Source organism: Eurosta solidaginis, chromosome 5 (assembly GCF_040869045.1).
Source record: "Eurosta solidaginis isolate ZX-2024a chromosome 5, ASM4086904v1, whole genome shotgun sequence".
Lineage (NCBI taxonomy): Eukaryota > Metazoa > Arthropoda > Insecta > Diptera > Tephritidae > Eurosta > Eurosta solidaginis.
In genome coordinates this window covers 106,597,885-106,620,704 of record NC_090323.1, presented here as the reverse complement: position 1 = coordinate 106,620,704, position 22,820 = coordinate 106,597,885, and the positions used below count along the sequence as shown (strand labels likewise).

Sequence of the window (22,820 nt, the reverse complement as noted above, 5' to 3'; positions counted from 1 at the left end):
TGCGTTTGTGGCTTGTGATGGTTTAAACAATAAACTAACTGAATTGTATTTGAAATCGTTTAACTGCAATTACAACCTTATCGCTTTAACTGAAACTTGGCTAAAACCTCATGTATTTAACTCACGAGATTCTTTGCCATGATTACCAAATATACAGAAATGACCGCTTGAACAGAATTGGAGGTGGAGTTTTGCTTGCGGTACATTCTTCTGTACCTTCAGCTGAGGTTAATTTACCCATTATTGATTCTACAGAATTCAAATGCATTAGAATCAATCTCGGAATGGGTTGTGTCTATATCGCGGTCTGCTATATCCCACCATCTTCTGATCCTTCGGTGTATATGGATCATATTTCCCTGCTCAAAATTGTTAATTCATTGATGAAGCCCATTGATTCGATGATAGTCCTGGGTGACTTTAATCTCCCGCATATATTATGGACCATATCTGATCAGAATATTGTACCTATTTCTTCTAACCTGTCCAACAACGAATTTTTAGCCGAAATAACTGAACTTTGCCTTAAACAGATAAATATAATTCCTAACATGTTCTGGAGGACCCTTGATTTGGTATTTGTCGATGATACATCAAAATGTACTCTAAGCCGAGGTGAACCTCTTACTGTACCTGAAGACCCTTACCATCCTTCCCTAGAAATAGCATACGAATTCGAAAGAAATTCTCCGAGTAGCATTGCTACTAAATACGACTCTAGTTTCACATTTCAATTCGCGAAGGCTAATTTTAGTAAACTTAATCTAACTTTATCTACAGTGGCTTGGCCCAAATATGGTGTAGATATTGACAAAAATGTTTCTGAGTTTTATACCACCATTTACGGTATTTTGGAAAAACACGTACCTAAGCGAAAACGTGTGTCTACCGAATCAGTCCAAATATGGTTCACTAAAGAGCTGAAGTTCTTAAAAAACAGAAAATCTCGCTTCTTCAAATTATAAAAAAGGTCGGGCTCTCACTCCGATTACTTGCATTACTCTATTTTGCGTCATAAATATTTTGAATTAAACAAAAAGTGCTATAATACGTACATCTGTAAGATGAAAAGGAAAATAACTTGCAATCCGAAAGCTTTCTATAATTTCGTGAACTCTAAACGTAGGGTTAAATGGTTTCCCTCTGCTTTAAAATACCAGGGTGATTTGTCTAGCGACGATCAAGATATTGCTAACTTCTTTGCACAATTTTTCAAGTCCAACTATTCCAATGAATTTAATACTTTTTCAAATGAATATCCATTTCAGCTTAACTCACTTAACACCATTAATATTCCAGAAATATATCCGGATGAAGTTTTTTCATATTTGTTTAAAGCCAAACGTTGGCAACTCTGGCTAAGCAATTCGAAAGTTTCTTTGCTCGTCCTTTTGAAAATTTAATTAATTGGTTTAAAGTGTCAAACAATTGTGAGAATTGCTAAATACATGGTTATATCCTTTCTATTGATTGGAAGTTAATGGACGTTTTTTTGCTCTCTGGCGTATTTCTTGTAAAAGTGGATAGTTGTGAATCTAAAATTAAATTGCAGTGCAACAACAATAACTAACGCACTTATAAATTTAATTGCATGCAACAACAATTAGTGCATAGAACAAGTAAATACACTTTTCGCCATTACTAACTAACCTGACACTTGCCAAGCGGTCAACTGCGCCACCTGTGTGTGAAGACATCTGACCATCAGTTTATATAAAGGTGACCAGACGTTCATTATTGAATCTACTTGCTCGCTTTGTTTTCGTTTTTGTTTTGGTATTTTGTTCTCGAGTTTTTGATCTCAACTTAATTATGGATGACTTTTGCGGAAAATGTGATAAGGGTTTTGGTCGTACTGACAATACATGTGTGCCGTGTAATGGCTTTTGTAAAAAGCGCTTCCATCGCGCGTGCTGTGAGGGCGCCATCACTGAATATGACGTTAGACTAATAAAATCAAATTATCATATGCGCTACATGTGTGCGGAGTGTGTAAATGCGCCTATTAAAGTTTCGAAGGTATTTGACTCCGTCCTAGCCTCTCAAAAACTGGGGCTAGAAGCCATAATGACTGCTTTTGAAGTAAAATTCAGAGATTTGTCTACCCAAATAGATGGCATAAAAAACTTAATTTGTTGTAACCAAGCTGTTAACATGGAGGATGAAAAAAGCAGCAACAAAGACAAAGCGAAGGAAAAAGCAAGTTCAAATAAGCGCAGTGCTAAAAATAAGAATAAAAACAATAAGAACAATCGTGATAGCATTGGTGTGTTGGCTGCCGAAATCGGTGCGCTCAAAGCTGCAGTGAGTTCGTGTACTTTGCCCCCAAAACACAACAACGATGCTATGGTTACATATGCAATGGATCTATGCACTTTCTCGCCGGTGCCTTCTGGCTCGCATTCGCAGTGTACGGGTCCCCCTCTAAACACTCCTCTAGAAGGTTCACAGCTACATATAGCTGATAATGCATCGGCTATGCTCACACCTACACTCCTCTCTGTGCCTATCCCACCTTCGTTTTCGTCAATTGTTTTGTCACCGTCCGCTGTCTGCAGTGACGCCAGGCTGTCTACTGTTGAAAATTCTGGCGCCGCTAATTCAAACAATTTCACCGCCGCCGATAAAGTACATACTGTCGTCCCACAGACTAATAATGATGCCGTCGACACCTCAAGTACCTCTTATGCTGTAAATACCAATGTTAAGCCTTCGACTGCTAATAACATTTCTGTTAACCTTAATGCTAAAGACGTTACCAATAAAACTGCAAAAACTGCACATGCCCACGCTGCTGCTGAACACATAGCCGCTGATAAGGTAAACACGAATGCTAAACCTACACCCTTGGCTCAAGTTCAAATTACTGCTGTTAATGATATAACAACCATTAATAATGACAATGCTGCTTCCAGCTCCACCTACACTGGTGGTGATTCTACCTCCGCCGCTGTGCGTTTGCCAAATGTTGACAATGCGCAACCGAGGCAGGTGACTGCCGTGCCGCCTCGCAGGACAATTTTTGTATCTCGTCTTCATTCTTCGCTTATGGAAAATGATATTATTAAGTATATAGAAGATAAGCTAGACCTTTCACAACCTATTAAAATAGGCGTTTATAAATTTAATTTTAGATATGATAGGGATATTTCATCATTTAAAATATCAGTGCCAGACGCTTATTTTGATAGAGTTCTTGAACATACATTCTGGCCGGTACATTCAGTTGTGCATTTGTTTACAAAAAAACCTAACGCCGCAGGAGCTTCAAAAAACCCTGCGGAAACAGTGAAAAAATAACCATCACGTACCAAAATGTTCGTGGCCTAAGATCGAAATTAAGTACCTTTTATCTGAATAGTTTTATTTTTACTTCTCAAGTTATAGCTTTTACTGAAACTTGGTTAAAAGCTGACAATTTTAACTCTGAACTCTTTTCACCTAAATAGTAGTTTATCGGCGTGATCGTGAATCTAGAGCAGGTGGTGTCCTTATTGCTGTTGACTCGACGCTTCCATCTGAGTTGCTGCTATTGGACACCACAAATGACATTGAATTTATAGCAGTAAAGCTTGCCTTGCACAATTTTAGTTTGTTTATCTGCTGCTCGTATATACCGCCACGATCGGATATACACGTTTATACATGTCATAGCACTGTTATTTGTAGTTTGTACTCGCAATTGCGAGACAAAGACCGCCTAGTAGTTCTTGGTGATTTCAATTTATCATCAGTAAATTGGATCAATACCATCGACTCAAATTTCATGACTCCCACTACTCAGCACGAGTTTTTAAATAGCCTGCTAGATACATCTCTTCTCAAAATTAATAATGTTTTAAATTCTAAAAGGACAATCTTAGACTTAGTTTTTACATATGACTCTGCGGGTATTACTCTAACCCGAACTCCCCCATTATCCCTTCCTGAAGACCCTCTTCATCCTACGCTTGAGATAGTACTGGATGTTGTTCAACCTGTGATGCTCGATGTTTCTAAGCCCAATTCCCGACCCCGGTCGAGATGTTTTTCAAAGACGAATTTTAGTGAGCTCAATAATTTGATTTCTGCCCATGACTGGTCGAGTCTTTATGCGTGTACAGACGTTGAAACAGCGACTTCCTTGTTTTATAGTTCTCTTGATGCTTTGTTTGAAAGCTGTGTCCCCCTTCGTTATTCCAGTACCACCACGGGTAAACCACCTTGGTTCTCAAAGCAACTATTAAGACTTGATAATATTAAATCTAGACTCTATAAGCGTTTCAAAATATCTGGTAAAGCTATTGATTTATCTAAATATTTAGTGGCGCGCTCCAATTTTCATCGTCTTAACCAGCAGTGTTATAAAGGTTACTTATCATGTTGCAAATTCCAATTTACTAATAATCCGAAACGTTTCTACAGATTTGTTAATTCCAAAAGGAAAATTTCTGGTTTCCCATCTACTTTTATTTATGGGTGCAAAAACGCAAATTCTGATCACGAAATCGCTGATTTATTTGCTGAATTCTTTAAATCAACCTATTCATCCCAATGTGTCCAGTCTAATCTTTATCCATATTGCTTGGAAAGTTCTAATAATATTTTAAACCCATTTATTGATAAAGATACTGTTCTTAATAAACTTCTTGCATTGAAACCGATATCTTCGTCGGGTCCAGATGGTGTTCCTAGTTGTGTACTTAAGTACTGTGCTGTCAGCTTATCAGAGCCTATCTTTAAATTATTTAAACTGTCTCTGGAATCCGCATCATTCCCATCTATTTGGAAACAATCGTTTATTATACCTTTGCATAAAAAATGTAGTAGGTCTAATATTGAGAACTACAGAAGCATAGCTAAGCTCTCAGCTATCCCTAAAAGTTTTGAGCAGATAATTACATACCAGCTTCAATACTTGTGTAGCTCTTTAATATCACCTTGTCAACATGGTTTTGTTCATCGGAGATCAACTACTACCAACTTGCTTGAATTTACGTCTTTTGTTATGAATGGTTTTTTAGTTTGCAAACAAACAGATGTAATTTACACCGACTTTAGTAAAGCATTTGACTCTGTTAATCACGAGCTCTTAGTTACCAAACTTGATCTTCTGGGTTTTCCAGCGCCTTTATTAAGTTGGATTTCAAGTTATCTTGAAAATAGGACTCAGCGAGTTTTCTTTAACAACAATCTTTCAAAGTCGTTTGATGTAACTTCTGGCGTGCCCCAGGGTAGCCATTTGGGTCCATTACTCTTTAACCTGTTCATTAACGACTTACCAAAGGTTATATTACATTCTAGAGTTTTTATGTATGCAGATGATGTAAAACTTTGTTACACATATCTGCCTTCGAACTTGTTCTGTTTTAATCAGCTTCAGGCCGATCTTGACTCATTTCAAAGCTGGTGTACTGCAAATTTACTTTTTTTGAATTACTCTAAATGTAAGCAAATGACTTTTCACCGTGTGAAGCCGTTCCTATCATCTTATACACTTAACGGCGACCCCTTGGAGCGGATATCTATTGTAACTGATCTAGGAGTTATTTTTGATCCGAAATTAAGTTTTACCACACATATTTCAACCGCTATAAACAAAGCAACTGGTGTATTAGGTTTTATCAAACGTTGGGCTAAAGAGTTTGATGACCCTTATTTCACAAAGATCCTTTATACCTCGCTGGTACGTCCTATTCTCGAGTACTGTTCATGTGTCTGGTCTCCGATCTATCAAATCCATGTTGATCGGATTGAGTCGGTCCAGAGACGGTTTTTAATTTTTGCATTACGAGGTCTCAACTGGGAATCAAGTACTCATCTTCCACCATACAGGAATAGACTTCTTCTAATTAATTTGCCATCTCTAGAGAATCGTAGAGTATTACTTGGCGTTATGTTCATTCACAAGCTCATCATTGGTGTGATTGACTCCCCTGACCTAATCAGTCAACTAAATTTTGCGGTTCCTGCTAGGGCGTCCAGGCATTTTGTGCCTTTTCATTTACCTCTATGCCGGCAAAATTTTGCTAGAAACAGTCCCCTGCGCCATTGGTGCTCGCGGTACAATGATTTGTATAACTGCATTGGCTTTGAATGTTCGTTTGCTGCTTTACATACTGCTATACTCTTATGTTTAGCCTGATATTTTAATTTTATTTTTTCTTATACAATGCGATGTCAAATGTTTATAACATACAAATTTTCTATGTACCTTTTTTGAATTTTTTAGTTTTAAGAATGGCTCTGTATTTTACATATATATCTGTCTATTACAATAATTAGTCGACCGCTTTGTGTTTGCGTCGACTTTAAATAAATAAATAAATAAATAACGTCTTTGAAAGAATCTTACAAGTACGGTCCTGATTCAATTCCCACTTGAAAATGAGCTGAACACATTTATCAGCCTCTAATTGATTTATTCAATATGTCCCTAAAAAGTGGAGTCTTTCCTTCTGCTTGGAAGGAATCTTTTCTCATACCCCTTCAAAAAAGTGGTAGTAGGTCGTGTGTAGAGAACTATCGAGGAATAGCAAAGTTGTCGGCCATCCCAAAGTTGTTTGAAGCTATCGTTACCAATCAGCTAACATTTTCATTTCTACTTTGATTGCAGAACCGCAACACGGATTCTGTAAAGGCAAATCTACCATTACTAATCTACTTGAATTCACAACTCATGTTTCTAAGGGATTTAGAGAAAATCTTCACACAGATGTTATTTATACTGATTTCAGTAAAGCATTTGACAAAGTATCCCACTCCTTACTTATCTACAAGCTGGATCGGCTTGGCTTCCAACCTGGTCTCACCCAGTGGATCTCGTCGTATCTCTGCGGTCGAACGCAAAAAGTTATTTTTAAAAATACTTTTTCAAATGTCATGGATGTTCCCTCTGGCGTCCCACAAGGCAGCCACCTTGGTCCAATTCTGTTCTTGCTATTTATTAATGATATCTGTACCACTATAAAATATTCCAAAATCTTAATGTATGCTGATGATGTAAAACTTCTTAGGTCTTATGCGTCTATCGAAGAACGTCCCTTGCTTCAAGCGGATTTAAACTGCCTAGTTACTTGGTGCAACGTAAATTCAATGCCGCTGAACCTCAATAAATGCAAATTCATGTGCCTATCTCGAAGATCTTTGCCAGCAGCCTCTTACGTAATTAATAATTTTTGTCTTCTATCAGTAAACTATTTTGAGGACTTGGGAGTCACGATAGATGCTAAACTTAGTTTCAACCTTCATATTAATGCTACTGTCAATAAGGCTAGAGGTGTTCTTTCATACGTGAAACGGTGGTCCAAAGAATTTAGTGACCCTTATGTAACTAAAGCCCTTTTCATCACCTTAGTTAGACCGATACTAGAATACGGATCAATAGTCTGGAATCCACAATATCGAGTTCATGCAGATAGACTTGAATCAATACAAAAGCAATTTCTACTTTTCTCTTTAAGGAATTTTCAGTGGGACTCTGCGTATAATCTTCCACCTTATACTAGTCGGTTAAAGCTTATCAATCTTCCAACTCTTGCAAGTCGTAGAGAAGTGCAAGGCGTTATATTTATGGCTAAACTCCTCAATGGACTGATTTCTAGTCCAATTCTTTTGAACGAAGTAAATTTCAACGTCCCATCACGGGTGTCAAGACATTACAAACCTCTTCTTTTGAGGCAGTGTAGAACTAATTTCGAATTAAATGAATCTTTTCGGTGTTTGTGTCATGATTTTAACACTCATTCTAATTCATTTGATATAACGGATTCACTTTTTACCATAAAGAAAACTGTCTTATCCTATCTTAACTCTTAACAAAAAAAAAAAAAAATCAAATAAATTAAAAATGTTCACTTATTTAACAATGTAGTATATATATGTATAATTTCTAACTGTTATGTATAGTACTCAGCTGATGATTTTTATTCTGCAGCTGAGCAGTTTTAGATCTCGACGCTTAACAAACCTCCGCCTATCAACAACTCGGCAATAACAAATCCGTGCGTCATGCGGATGCGCCCCTCGCGCCGGTCGGGCGGGCTTTGGAGGGTTTAATCCGTTGGGTATTATAAAAAGCTTAAATTTTGCACAGCAATCTAGATGTGTAGAGAGGAAGAATATTAGGGACTGGGGTCATGGCGGCAGGGAAAGACACATTAGGGTGCATGTGAACTTATTATATCTATTGACTTTTATCTACTTATTTCATTTTACCTATTTATGTCATTTTATTTATTCATTTGGTTTTAATTATTTTACTTGATCTTATCCAATAGATTTTTATTAAATATCTGGCTTTATTTATTTATGTATGTAATTTTAGTTATTTTAATTAGTTTTATATTTTATTTTATTTTATTTATTTTAATTTTATTTTATTTTTAACTTTCATTATTTCATTTTATTTTTTTTTACTTAATTTTATCTTTGTACATAATTTCATTTATTTCACTAAATTTTATTGATTGTATGTATGTAATTTTATTTAAGTTAATTTGCACTTTTAACATTTTTTTAAATTTATTTTCACTATTAGTCCACATGCACCAAGGACTGGGGAAAGGGGTTTCACTGGACTCACCTGGGGCTGTTGTCAAGCAGGGTATGGGATCCCGGTTCCTACTTGGGATTCCGCTAAATTACCCGTTAGCATGGTTTTATGAAAAAAAAATTGCGAACGTTTTTTTTTTCGCAACACAAAATATATATAATTAAAACTTGCTTCCTAACTCACTTAAGTCAACTTTTCTTTTGAGACATTCTCTGCAATCGTTTGGCGGTCGTACCCCATAAATCAAAAGCCTTTCTTTCTCACCACTTTCACTCAAGAACGAAAGACACCAATACATACAATCCTATTTTGGCGGGAAACGACGGATATAAACTTTCACGAACTAACTTCACACATACTAACAGATACATGTTCGAACATCTATCCAAGTGTTTGCTTCCTACCAGTTACTAACACATGTAAACGTAGCTATGCTGGTATATGCACACAGATACATGCGTATATGTTTGAACATCCTTACCATCGCATTAACCCACAGGCTGCCGCTACAAGCGCTCGCCCTGTTGCGGTCACCCTGTGCGACGGATCGGGACATAAAGTCTGGCAACCTCATGTCCGTGTCATGTCAGCAAATGACAAACGTCGGTTGCACGCTTATCGGTGCAATTTCCGCGGCCAACTTCCCTTTTAATCGACAGCAGCGGAGGCGAACACACACGCCCAATAAAAGAAAGAACAAAAACAGGAAAATTTCTTCCCACCAAAATTTTTCGGGTCACCACTTACGGTTTGGAAGCTACCTAGTGATCGCAAAATAAGTATCACACCGCCCGACTGGCCACTGAGTTTGGCAATTGTTTGGGGGCAGAATCCACCGTCTTCAGCACGGCCTATACGTGTCAGCACTGCAATTTTTTTGGCCATCCTGCATCAACACTTACATTTTTGTAAAGTGTGCGACATTCGTCAGCGGCGTTGGAAAGAGGTAAGGTAGTGTAACTAATACGGTGGTAGTGAATTAATATCTCGTCCCCATAGCTGCAGTCTGGTCCAGCCGCGCGAAACAGCGGCCGTGTCGCCTGGACGATCGGGGCCACGCGGTTGGTGAATCAACCCCGGCACCTACGAATACATTGATTGGCGAAAAGGCGGGAGGCAAATGGTCGCCTATCCGGACCGATATAAGAGCGTAACACCACCGGGCATCTAGGGCCATACCCAAAAGCGGCACAACCACTTCCAAGGAGCGCTTAAGGAAGCCTCAGTAGCATTCATCTGAGCACAATATCGATACAGGACTACATCCAACTAATGAAGCAGTACTCTGGTCGGACGTGTTACAGGTTTTTCTAGTTTAAGCATATATTTAGTAACGGGTAGAAGCACATATACGTTTGTACACAGCCATATATTTGGTGGTGAATTTCGGGGAGTGTTCGGTAGCACCGCGAATAACGTAGGTTTGTCCTCGAAATCCCCTTTCATAATTCACGTTTGAGTGAATAACAATTATAGGGAGGGGTCCGAGAGAGAGTAATAATTCGCCACCGCGGGGTTATCCAATTAACCTGAGAGTATTCCCTGATACAAGACGTCTTGTAGGATTGGGTGGGAATTTGATCTATTCGTCGGATGTTCTCCTAGAGGAACCTAACCCGTTCCGGTTTCTTTTGCGTTGTGTTTTTCCTTGGGGAGGGCGAACCGACGTTCGCATGTATTCCTGACATTGTGTTGATATAGCAGTGACTGCACTCAGCAAAGGGTGAATTTTAAGGGGCCAGATACGGGCATTCATATAGGGGTCAGCAACAATATGATTAGCCATTGTCGACCACGGAAGGGTGGGTTGTGAATGGCTGGCCAATCGTCATCTTTGGCCAAGGGGGGTTTTCCCGGGCAGCGTGGTATCCCTAGAGTGAACATGGAGAGTATCAGGTATGTATTTTTTTTTCTCGTATGGTGCGGTTGGCATGACTCAGAGCCGCAAGAACCACCCCGTAGTCCGGCGAGCTAGCTCGTGCTAAAAGCAAGCATACCTGCGCGACGACTGGGCATGCAACATGATGGTGAGGCAATGGGGAGAGCCCGCGTCCGCCTGGCAAAAACCCCGCACGTAACAACTTAGTAACGGTTGCAATACCTGATAAAAGTGCGAAAACGGTTGCATCAGCTATTTTTGAAAATTTCATACTAATATATGGCATTATGAAAACAATTAAAACTGATTTAGGTACCGAATACAAAAATGAAATTTTTTCAGAGTTAACAAAATTATTAAAAATAGAACATAAATTTTCCACAGCGTACCATCATGAAACTCTTGGCACAGTAGAGCGAAACCACAGAGTTTTCAATGAATATTTAAGATCTTTTCTAAATCTCAATTTTTCCGACTAGGATCTTTACTTGAAATATTTCACTTTGCTTGATAACACAACAACAAACACAGTATTCGATAATAAATTCTCACCATATAAATTAGTCTTTGCCAAAGCAGCTAATTTACCAAAGGAACTGCAAACCGATAAAATAGACCCGATTTACAACATAGAAAACTATTCGAAAGAAGTTAAATTTCGTTTTCCAAAAACTCACGAATTAGCAAATAAAACAGTTACAGAACATAAATTAAAAAATCAAACCGGATATAACAAAAGTTCACAACCAATATCTATCAAAGTATTTGACAAGGTATTGCTTGAAAAAGAACCCCGCGACAAGCATAGTAATATCTATATTGGTCCTTATACCGTAATAGGTATTGACGGTGTAAACGTCACGTTAATTTATGACGAAACGAAAAAGGAAAAAATGGTACATAAAAATAGGATAAGAAAAATTCATTAAATTAAATTTTTAAATTAAAGATTATTTAAAGTTAATCTCTATTGTTAAATTAGAAATAAAATGTTTTTGTTCCACATTTGAAAAAAAAGATGTTACGTGCGGGGTTTTTGCCAGGCGGACGCGGGCTCTCCCGATTGCCTCACCATCATGTTGCATGCCCAGTCGTCGCGCAGGTATGCTTGCTTTTAGCACGAGCTAGCTCGCCGGACTACGGGGTGGTTCTTGCGACTCTGAGTCATGCCAACCGCACCATACAAGAAAAAAAAATACATACCTGATAATCTCCATGTTCACTCTAGGGATACCACGCTGCCCGGGAAAACCCCCTTGGCCAAAGACGACGATTGGCCAGCCATTCACAACCCACCCTTCCGTGGTCGACAATGGCTAATCATATTGTTGCCGACCCCTATATGAATGCCCGTATCTGCCCCCTTAAAATTCACCCCCCCCCCCTTACTGTCCACATGTCCGTCCGTCTCCCCCACATCTAAAAGAATATCGTCACCAAATTTGCAAAATTAACAATTCATGTTTATTATATTAATATGTTATATAAAAACGTATGCTATCATATGTAGCTACGCTTTCGAAACAAAAATTCACAACTAATTAACCTTAAAAATTATGTACCTGAATATCCCTTCCCTTGTCCATGACCATGCATGCGTGCATATATATATACTTGGGGTATGTATGGTGTGGGATCTATGGCAATACTAGCCGCTCTTTATGCGAGTCTTTATACGCACCTTAACTGGTGCAACCGACACCTATTCCCCACGCCCTCCCCTTTATACGTATACACTCATGCACTTGGGTACCTTACTATATCAACATTCATGTTGATATTTAAAAAAAAATCTTTTATTTTGATTTTAAACATAAAAATTTATTTTTGTTTATTTTTGAGTTTAGATATTTTCCAACTAATTAGTATTTTCTTTTTTTGAAGTTATTCAAAATTTTAAGTTAACACGAAAACTCAATTAAAATTATTTTAAAAATTAAAGTAAAGAGTACAAAGTAGTTAACACTATACTTACCATCGGGCACTACCCCTATTTCGTCGGAATCTTACGCTCTATCATATAAATGTAATTTGAGGTCTAATTCAGTGACCGATATTGTCTATATTCTATGAGCTACTCGGCTTATATAAATATTCGACCGGTTCAACCGGGTTTAGCTTAAGTGTACATAAATGCTTAACATATCAACTACTTTGACCTAGGAGTATATAAACGTTTGATTCCTAGCTCTTGTACTTATTCTCGATTGTTTGTCAACAATATTTGATTCAATTCAATTTTCATTCCTGGTTACATGAGTTATCCACGAACTTACAAACGTATATATGTGATACCAATTATTGGCGTTATCGGGACCCTTTGCTGAGTGCAGTCACTGCTATATCAACACAATGTCAGGAATACATGCGAACGTCGGTTCGCCCTCCCCAAGGAAAAACACAACGCAAAAGAAACCGGAACGGGTTAGGTTCCTCTAGGAGAACATCCGACGAATAGATCAAATTCCCACCCAATCCTACAAGACGTCTTGTATCAGGGAATACTCTCAGGGTAATTGGATAACCCCGCGGTGGCGAATTATTACTCTCTCTCGGACACCTCCCTATAATTGTTATTCACTCAAACTTGAATTATGAATGGGTATTTCGAGGACAAACCTACGTTATTCGCGGTGCTACCGAACACTCCCCGAAATTCACCACCAAAAATATGACTGTGTACAAACGTATATGTGCTTCTACCCGTTACTAAATATATGCTTAAACTAGAAAAACCTGTAACCCGTCCGACCAGAGTACTGCTTCATTAGTTGGATGTAGTCCTGTATCGATATTGTGCTCAGATGAATGCTACTGAGGCTTCCTTAAGCGCTCCTTGGAAGTGGTTGTGCCGCTTTTGGGTATGGCCCTAGATGCCCGGTGGTGTTACGCTCTTATATCGGTCCGGATAGGCGACCATTTGCCTCCCGCCTTTTCGCCAATCAATGTATTCGTAGGTGCCGGGGTTGATTCACCGACCGCGTGGCCCCGATCGTCCAGGCGACACGGCCGCTGTTTCGCGCTGCTGGACTAGAATGCAGCTATGGGGACGAGATATTAATTCACTACCCCCGTATTAGTTACACTACCTTACCTCTTTCCAACGCCGCTGACGAATGTCGCAAACTTTACAAAAATGTAAGTGTTGATGCAGGATGGCCAAAAAAATTGCAGTGCCGACACGTATAGGCCGTGCTGAAGACGGTGGATTCTGCCCCCAAACAATTGCCAAACTCAGTGGCCAGTCGGGCGGTGTGATACTTATTTTGCGATCACTAGGTATCTTCCAAACCGTAAGTGGTGACCCGATAAATTTTGGTGGGAAGAAATTTTCCTGTTTTTGTTCTTTCTTTTATTGGGCATGTGTGTTCGCCTCCACTGCTGTCGATTAAAAGGGAAGTTGGCCGCGAAAATTGCACCGACAAGCGTGCAACTGACGTTTGTCATTTGCTGACATGACACGGACATGAGGTTTCCAGACTTTATGTCCCGATCCGTCGCACAGGGTGACCGCAACAGGGCGAGCGCTGCTGCCGGCTTCGCTTGGCTAAGCGTTCGAAAGGCTGGTCGCCTTATCTCCGTTCTCTTATCGCCGTATGTCTTTGGCGTGGTAAACCCCTACGGAATGACCTGCTACGTCGCCCAGCTCATATAATGCGTTCCCCCTGACTGCTAGCACCGTGGATCGAAGATACTTTGGAGCCAGCTTAGCATTAAATCCATCCGCCGCGTTGCTGAGCTTGAAGTTCCTCCGATACACAATGTCTCCTTCTCGATATTTAACTGGCCTAGCTCGGGTGTTGTACGTCTGTTGTCCTTTTCTGTATGCCTCCTCCAAATTGCGGATCAGTCTCTCCCGCATGAGCCATGAACGATCATCTCTGTGTAGGATCTCCATATGGCTCTCAAGGCCCCCAATCGCCGATGAATTTCGTAGGTGCAGCCATGTTGGACCATTGTCTGGCCAAAAACCGCCTTGTATGGCTCGATACCGATGGCCTCGTGTACGGCGCTTCGTAATGCGAAGGCTGCATGGGAAACGTGCTGGTCCCATCTGGACTGACTGCCCCCCGCGATGTATGATCTTAACATGGCCAGTAACGACCGGTTAACTCTTTCGGACGCGTTCGACTGTGGGGCATATGCGGCCGTCTTGACACGGTTTACACCGTAGGTTTTGAGGAGCCCTGCGAAGCTTTTGATACGGTCAACCACGGCTCGTTACTGCAAGACCTGGAAGGGTCTACCCTTCCCCCATGTCTTAAAAGGTGGACCGCAAATTATCTGGGTGGTCGGCAGGCATCGGTGCTATTTAGAAACGAAACATCAAAGCCAAGGAGAATTAAACAAGGGGTGCCACAGGGTGGTGTCCTATCCCCACTTTTGTTTAATTTCTACATATCTAAGCTACCTTCACCACCGGAAGGAGTCACAATCGTTTCCTACGCCGATGACTGCACAGTAATGGCCACAGGCCCAGGCCCACAGATCGATGAGCTATGCAATAAAATAAACGGCTACCTCCCTGATCTCTCCAGTTTTTTCGCCTCGCGAAACCTGGCATTATCACCGACTAAATCTTCCGCGACCTTATTTACAACATGGACGTCCCAAATGTCGACCATTTTGAACATCCACGTCGATGGCTCTACGCTACCGACTGTCCTACACCCCAAAATCTTGGGTGTGACGTTTGATCAGGATCTACATTTTGGTGAGCACGCAGCCGCAATTGTTCCGAGAATTCAGAGCCGTAACAAAATCCTCAAATCCCTTGCTGGCAGTACCTGGGGAAAAGATAAAGAAACGCTCATGACTACATACAAAGCAATTAGCCAGCCGATTACGTGCTACGCGTCACCCATATGGTCGCCAAGCCTAAAAATTACCCACTGGAAGCTACAGGCCTGCCAAAATACTGCTCTCAGAATTGCCACGGGCTGTCTTCTTATGTCCCCAGAACACCATCTACATAATGAGGCGAGAATACTCCCCATCAGGGAAAGAAACGAGATGCTGACCAAACAGTTCCTGTTGAATACCCAGAAACCTGGGCATCCCAACAGACATCTGATTGACGAGCCAGCACCGCCTAGGGGCTTAAGGAGTCATCTCCGTAAGCATTTTGAGGAAATACGGCATCTGAGAACACAGCCGTATGAAGCGAAAAAACACAAGCAGGTCCTTGGTGAACTCCACAAACAGGCGTCGGACCTTTATGCCGGGAATTGCCCGGTGAACCCTGTACTCAAAGTATCCAAAACTTGCGGAAGAGGAACGCATACTCCCCAGGGAAACGCGTGTCACTCTGGCTCAACTTCGTTCTGGATACTGTAACAGGTTAAACTCTTACCTATCCAGAATCAACCCCGACATACAAAATGTATGCCCCGCTTGCAATGTGTCCCCACATGACACCAACCATCTCTTTAATTGTAATGTGGAACCAACGCCTCTAACACCCCTTTCCCTATGGTCCACCCCTGTTGAAACAGCAAGTTTCCTTGGACTCCCGTTAGAGGATATTGATGACAGTTTGTGATCGGTCGCGTCTGTTAGGTGGGGCGAAGCACTGCTACAACAACAACAACAACAACAACAACAACAACAGGAGCCCTGCGAAGGACTGTCATTTCAGTGTGACCCCATTTAATTTGTTTCGTCCCTCCCACAAATTGTCATCCTCCCAGCAGCTCCTTGCAGCAGGACTGCTACATATTCTCTTACTCCGGGAAGGTATCGAACCCAATCCGGGTCCGTCTCCTGACCCCGGTCATGAGAAATGGTTTTGCTGCATTTGCCAGAAAAGAATCTTTTTAGGACGGTCATACTCTGTTGCATCGGACAGGTTGTTCTGGGCTTGATCCCAAAACCCGACGTCCACGTAACTTTTATAAATCTTTTGTGGCTCCTTGCTGCTCACGCCCAAGGGCGTCCCGTAGTCTACGCCTAAGCGTATCCCCACTACCTTCCAGCAGCTTCGCTGCTCAGCAAGCCACAACAAGTACCCGCTGCTGCTCGCGCCCCACGGCGCCAACAACTCAAACAGCTGATACCACTCATAACTACTACCTTCGTAGTAGAGCTGGTAGCAATGCTGAGCATCAGCCCCTGCCCCCGTCTTCTTCTCCCCCCCCCCCCCCCCCCCTCTTTTCTGGCAGCAATCGTGCAGGTCAGGGAAACAGACTCTTAGTCCCTGCCTCCGTTTGCACCGTCTGCCAGCACAGAATATATAGGTTTGCGACATCCGCTCAATGCAGCTCCTGCCTTGGGTGGTGCCACTTTCCTAGATGTTCTGGTCTCCGCGACGGCAACCCCCAGACGGGTTTCATCGCGCCATGTTGCCAGGTCGCAAACCCAAATCATCCGGGTACCCCAATGCTTGCCCAAATGCGCCCAGTCCCAAGGCCACAACAGCAATTGCGTCCTGGCCTTCCACAACCTAGGCGTAGTCACCCCTCACTTACCCCTAGAGTGGCGGCGTCACCCCTCATGCAATTCAGAATTCTGCAGTTCAACTGTAATGGACTAACTGGGAAGATTACGGAGATAGTCGATTTCATGAAGCGGCACAACATCCGCATTGCTGCGATTCAAGAGACTAAACTCACAGCAAGATCTGCATTGCAGACCTGCTCTGGTTATAATGTCCACAGGAAAGACCGCGAGAGCGGAAATGGAGGCGGCCTCGCGTTTATTATACACCACTCTGTGCAATATCATATATTTGATCTTGGCATCGACCGCAGTGACAATGTCTTAGAACGTCAAGGCCTATCTGTCCGGTCAGGCGATGCAAATCTAGAAATCATCAACATCTACATCCCTCCTGTCACCTGTTGCCCCAGTGGATACCGCCCTAATATCGAGGCCTTACTCACTGGCAACAATCGCATTATCTTAGGCGATTTCAATGCCCATCACGACCTATGGCATTCAAACTTGCGGGCGGACAGTAGGGGTGAGATGTTGGCGGATCAAATAGACGAAACGACGTTCTGCACAATAAACGGAGACGCCCCCACACGTATGGTAGGAAGCTGTCATAGCTCGCCAGATATCTCAATCGTGAGCGCAGAACTCGTAAACTGCGTCAACTGGCAGCCGATGGTAACATTGGCATCCGACCACCTGCCCATACTTATTTCGTTCCAGCGTACTGCCGACTTCATCGTCACCGAAAAACGCACTTTCATAAACTTCAAAAAAGGAAAGTGGGAAGAATATAAATCTGCAACAGACAGCAGCATTGCTGCCCTCCCTATCCCGACTGATGCCCGCCAAGGGGAGCGTGCCTTCCGTAAGGTCATTGAATCCGCCTCGGCACATTTCAATCCCGCCGGGAGAATTCCCGAAATCCGGCCCCACTTCCCGGCGGAGGCCGCGAGCTTAGCGAGGGAACGCGACCTTATAAGACAGCTTGATCCAGGCGACCCCCAAATAAGGGATATAAACCAACGGATTAGATTGCTTGTGGACGAACACAAGCGGGCGAAATGGGAAGAGCACCTAAGAGGTTGTAACCTCTCTACCGGTGTAGGTAAACTTTGGTCCACCGTAAAGTCCCTATCGAATCCGACTAAGCACAAAGACAAAGTTTCCATCGCCTTTGGCGATAAGGTGCTGTCGGATGCGAAAAAATGCGCGAGCGCTTTCTGCCGACAATATATAATGCATCCTACGGTCGGCAAAGATAGACGGAGAGCCAATAGACACGCACATAAACACAAACTCAGCGCGTCACCAATTGCCATCACCGCTAGAGAGGTTGAGGACGCCATTGGTCGCGCTAAACCATCCAAAGCAGTGGGCCCAGACGGCATAGCCATGCCGATGCTTAAAAACCTAGGGAAAGAGGGTTTCAAATACTTAGCGCATGTCTTCAACCTGTCTCTTTCCACCTTTGTCATACCCGAGAAATGGAAAATGGCCAAGGTGGTCCCGCTACTAAAGCCTGGGAAACCAGCTAACGTAGGTGAGTCATATCGTCCGATATCTCTCCTATCGCCAGTGGCAAAGACGCTTGAAGCCATTTTGCTCCCTCATTTCCAAGCACATTTGCAGCTAGCCCCTCATCAGCATGGCTTCAGAAAACTCCATAGCACTCCCTCCGCGCTAAATGTCATTAGCACGCAGATAAATTGCGGTTTGAATCAATATCCCCACCATAGAACAGTACTCGTAGCGTTAGACCTATCAAAAGCTTTTGATACGGTCAACCATGGCTCGTTAATGCAAGACCTGGAAGGGTCCACCCTTCCCCCATGTCTTAAAAGGTTGACCGTAAATTATCTGGGTGGTCGGCAGGCATCGGTGCAATTCAGAAACGAAACATCAAAACAAAGGAGAATTAAACAAGGGGTGCCACAGGGTGGTGTCCTATCCCCGCTTTTGTTTAATTTCTACATATCTAAGCTACCTTCACCACCGGAAGGAGTCACAATCGTTTCCTACGCCGATGACTGCACAATAATGGCCACAGGCCCAGGCCCAAAGATCGATGAGCTATGCAATAAAATAAACGGCTATCTCTCTGATCTCTCCAGTTTTTTCGCCTCGCGAAACCTGGCATTGTCACCGACTAAATCTTCCGCGACCTTATTTACAACATGGACGCCCCAAATGTCGACCATATTGAACATCCACGTCGATGGCACTACGCTACCGACTGTCCTACACCCCAAAATCTTGGGTGTGACGTTTGATCAGGATCTACATTTTGGTGCGCACGCAACCGCAATTGTTCCAAGAATTCAGAGCCGTAATAAAATCCTCAAATTCCTTGCTGGCAGTACCTGGGGAAAAGATAAAGAAACGCTCTTGCCCACATACAAAGCAATTAGCCAGCCGATTACGTGCTACGCGTCACCCATATGGTCGCCAAGCCTAAAAACCACCCACTGGAAGAAACTACAGGCCTGCCAAAATACTGCTCTCAGAATCGCCACGGGCTGTCTTCTTATGTCCCCAGAACACCATCTGCATAATGAGGCGAGAATACTCCCCATCAGGGAGAGAAATGAGATGCTGACTAAACAGTTTCTGTTGAATACCCAGAAACCTGGGCATCCCAACAGACATCTGATTGACGAACCAGCACCGCCTAGGGGCCTAAGGAGTCATCTCCGTAAGCATTTTGAGGAAATACGGCACCTGAGAACCCAGCCGTATGAGGCGGAAAAACACAAGCAGGTCCTTGGTGAACTCCATAGACAGGCGTCGGACCTTTATGTCGGGAATTGCCCGGTGAATCCAGTACTTGAAGAAAAATATCCAGAACTCGCAGAAGAGGAACGCATACTCCCCAGGGAAACGCGTGTCACTCTTGCTCAACTTCGTTCTGGATACTGTAACAGGTTAAACTCTTACCTATCCAGAATCAACCCCGACATACAAAATGTATGCCCTGCTTGCAATGTGTCCCCACATGACACCAACCATCTCTTTAATTGTAATGTGGAACCAACGCCTCTAACACCCCTTTCCTTATGGTCCACCCCTGTTGAAACGGCAAGTTTCCTTGGACTCCCGTTAGAGGATATTGATGACAATTTGTGATCGGTCGCGGCTATTAGGTGGGGCGAGCATTGCTACAACAACAACAAAGTTTCCATCGCCTTTGGCGACAAAGTGCTAACATAGGTGAGTCGTATCGTCCGATATCTCTCCTATCGCCAGTGGCAAAGACGCTTGAAGCCATTTTGCTCCCCCACTTCAAAGCAAATTTGCAGCTAGCCCCTCATCAGCATGGCTTCAGAAAACTCCATAGCACTACCACCGCGCTAAATTCCATTAGCACCCAGATAAATTGCGGTTTAGTTCTATACCCCCACCATAGAACAATACTCGTAGCGCTAGACCTATCAAAAGCATCATGGCTCGTTACTGCAAGACCTGGAAGGGTCTACCCTTCCCCCATGTCTTAAAAGGTGGACATTTAGAAACGAAAACCAAGAAGAATTAGGCAAGGGGTGCCACAGGGTGGTGTCCTATCCCCACTTTTGTTTTATTTCTACATATCTAAGCTACCTTCACCACCGGAAGGAGTCACACTCGTTTCCTACGCCGATGACTGCACAATAATGGCCACAGGCCCAGGCCCAAAGAACGCAGCCGCAAATGTTCCGAGAATTTAGAGCCGTAACACAATCCTCAATTCCCTCGCTGGCAGTACCTGGGGAAAAGATAAAGAAACGCTCATGACTACATATAAAGCAATTAGCCAGCCGATTTCGTGCTACGCGTCACCCATATGGTCGCCAAGCCTAAAAATTACCCCCTGGCAGAAACTACAGACCTGCCAAAATACTGCTCTCAGAATCGCCACGGGCTGTCTTCTTATGTCCCCAGAACACCATCTGCATAATGAGGCGAGAATACTCCCCATTAGGGAGAGAAATGAGATGCTGACCAAACAGTTCCTGTTGAATACCCAGAAACCTGGGCATCCCAACAGTCATCTGATTGATGAACCAGCACCGCCTAGGGGCTTAAGGAGTCATCTCCGTAAGCATTTTGAGGAAATACGGCACCTGAGAACTCAGCCGTATGAAGCGAAAAAACACAAGCAGGTCCTTGGTGAACTCCATAAACAGGAGTCGGACCTTTATGCCGGGAATTGCCCGGTGAATCCAGTACTTAAAGAAAAGTATCCAAAACTCGCGGAAGAGGAACGCATACTCCCCAGGGAAACGCGTGTCACTCTTGCTCAACTTCGTTCTGGATACTGTAACAGGTTAAACTCTTACTATCCAGAATCAACCCTGACATACAAAATGTATGCCCCGCTTGTAATGTGTCCCCACATGACACCAACCATCTCTTTAATTGTAATGTGGAACCAACACCTCTAACCCCCCTTTCCTTATGGTCCCCCTTGTTGAAACGGCAAGTTTCCTTGGACTCCCGTTATAGGATATTGATTACAATTTGTGTCCGGTCGCGGCTATTAGGTGGGGCGAGCATTGCTACAACAATAACATCACCGTGGCGGTAGCCACGGTTATACCACACACCCGGACTTGGCATGGCGTAGCCTAGGGTTATTTTTTATAAGCGCGGCCGCCTAAGCAGAAAGGTGTTCTACGCAGAATTACTGTGCATGGCGCAGCAGGTGTTGGATCGGCTAACATAACAATAAACATAAGAGTTATAAGTAATATCAGCTCGTTCACGAATGCAAGAAACAGCTTTTTCAAATTTTTGGTAGAAAAAGGCCTAGCAAAGTTAAAGATATATGTACATCAGATGAAAGTTATTTTTCGATTCTGCACTTGTTCCGTTTTTTAGATGTGGCAGCACAGATTTGTAATGTCATAAAATATATATACGTATACACATATAAAAGTTGTATAGAAATTTGCAATTTGTATAGAAATTAACAACAAATAACTTTTAAATTATAAGTTTGCACACTTTAAAATATATATATTTGTGACCGGGAGAACTCCCTCTTTCATTTGATACCAAGTTAAACCCCGAACCCCGAACTCGAGGGGGTGCTAAACTAAATCGCTGCCTTGAAATTTAGGGTGGGCCCCTAAACTGCACAATTAGCCGTATTAGCACTGCAACAATAACCACCGCTTACCTAGACCTAGTTAGATTTCACAAATTTCCAAATGAACTTATCGAAAGGTGATTTGATAAACAATGCCTGGCACACTTGTTTTCCACAAAAAGATGGAACTATACTAGAGCACTCAAGAAATTATCGATACTTTGGTATGGGCCAATTATTAGCCATCATCCCGTCGCAAAGATCCTGAGCCAGTAGTGGAATTCACTAATTTTAACGAGGCGATTTGTTGATAATTTAATTACCGAGTTTATCGCTGGACTTATCGATTGTATTTTCACTTACTTAAATTAACGACTCGAATTAGTTGACATTTAAATTTCGTTTTAATAGTAGAAAGGTGGCAGCACAGCTTTACGAAGCCTAAAAAATACGAAAAGCACAAAGAAATGCCAACAATTAATAAATTCCGCAAAGGTACTAAGTGCTTTTAAAAGTCATTATTGTGCAAGTTTTTACCAATTTTAACGAAAGGTAAATAAATGGCCAATGGCCTACAATTCTTACATAGTGCCGTCAGTCCATCTTGTATTGGTGTGCGTGAAAATACAAACAACAATAACCACGGGTCTGCTACAGCTGCGCTTTCGTCTTTGCCGTTGTCTTTTACATCTTCTGTTTACACTATACCTATAATGTTATCACCTGTTTTTTGCAATGTCAACGGCACTTCGCCATTCGTATAGTCAAATGGTGTGAGTAAGCAAAATACATGTTGTTGTTGTTGTTGTAGTAATGTTTCGCCCCACCTAATAGCTGCGACCGATCACAAATTGTCATCAATATCCTCTAACGGGAGTCCAAGGAAACTTGCCGTTTCAACAGGGGTG

The 22,820-nt window shown here is 42.4% G+C and overlaps 1 protein-coding gene across 6 annotated transcripts in view; it reads right to left on the bottom strand.

Annotated features, from left to right (window-relative positions):
* The window catches only part of LOC137252076 (uncharacterized), a 307,866-nt gene extending 285,729 nt beyond the window's left edge, over positions 1-22,137 (bottom strand). For all 6 annotated transcript variants that reach the window (XR_010953443.1, XM_067787272.1, XM_067787274.1 and 3 more), the window contains exon 1: positions 22,003-22,137. The gene's annotated coding sequence lies outside the window, so the exon portion shown is untranslated. The remainder of the gene's footprint in view (positions 1-22,002) is intronic.
* Positions 22,138-22,820: the final 683 nt, after the last annotated feature.